We start from the raw sequence: 1,396 nt of genomic DNA on the forward strand, positions 1-1,396 counted from the left end.
AAATATTCATAAGCTTTGAATATACATGAGTAGTTGTCGCCAAACCAAAAATCCCAAAACGCATCCCTCTAATCTTGAAGACCACTAATCATAATGGTCCCCAAAGGTTATCATAACTTCAAATTGCCAACTTACTGTAGGTCTCTCTAATCTGCACCTTCTTGGGAAATCTGACAGATAAGTAATCAGCTTAACCATGTATTTCTGTTTTTAAGAGCTTCAAAGTAATGCAGTTCATATCATTATGCTTCCAATAAAACTTTCACAGTAAGGGAGCCTCGCAAATAACAGGACAAGTGAATTATCATATAAATACTCACGTCTGCTATGCCTCCTATACGATACCTACATTCCACTAGCGTTGTGAATATCCTCGTACCATATTTATTCCCTTGTAAAAATGCAAAAAGTTACAGGATACTAATGCAATATATTTGTGGCTAAGCAAACCATGAAGAGAATCGAAATTTATATCGCGTAGCAATAATAACAAGTGAAGTAATTCAAGTGAAGCTAAAAGAGAACACGTCATAACACCATCATCTGCAATATAATAAGGTAGCCATTTTCTGTTACACCAATTAACTGATAACCTATCAGAAAAGAAAGAAAGAAAGAAAAATGTTGACTGAAAAAATAAGAACGGACTAAAACTTGCATCTCATCGAAAATCTATAATCAGCGATCCTCGACTGCCTGAAGAAGGTCAAGATAGACAGCCCAAACAAAATGATTTAGCGAGGTGGCTGTACGTAAACTACTGGATTTGTTTGTTTACTTTTCTGAAAGAAAACGGCATCAACAAGGCTTTTCATGAAGATCCCTGTTCCTCGAGGGCGCCAAGGAACAGCTGTTCATAAAAACTATACTCGTGTTTAACGAGACTAAATGCCCTTATTATATTTCCCACTGTTTTGTTTAACTGCAAATGCAAACTTTTTCACAATTGACTTTGCGTCATGCTGGTTAATTAACGAGTAACAGTATTTTGGTTTTGATAGAAATATAAAACCTAATAATTGTAGATATAAGGAAAATTAAAGACCTAAAGAATTCGTAAAAGTCTAAAAGCTATATCACCACAATAAACAGATTTAAACTATTTCAAAATATGGTAAAAAAAAAATTGTGTTACCCCCAAATCCATGGAATTGCAGATACATAGTAATAACTTTTAAATCACCTCTCAGAGACTTAGAGACCGTCAAGTTAAAGGGTAAGGAATCCTTGTCTCTCGAAAGCGAATTTCCTCCTTAACTTCTAGCAAACTTACGGGCACTATTTTGAAGTGTTTGCCTGGTGGATTGGTAATTTCATAATTAAGGTCCTTAAATATATAGCTTTAGTAACCTAATGAGTAGCCTTGCTTATTAATCATGGCAAATCATTTGGCTTC

This window comes from Penaeus monodon, chromosome 23, assembly GCF_015228065.2.
Source record: "Penaeus monodon isolate SGIC_2016 chromosome 23, NSTDA_Pmon_1, whole genome shotgun sequence".
Lineage (NCBI taxonomy): Eukaryota > Metazoa > Arthropoda > Malacostraca > Decapoda > Penaeidae > Penaeus > Penaeus monodon.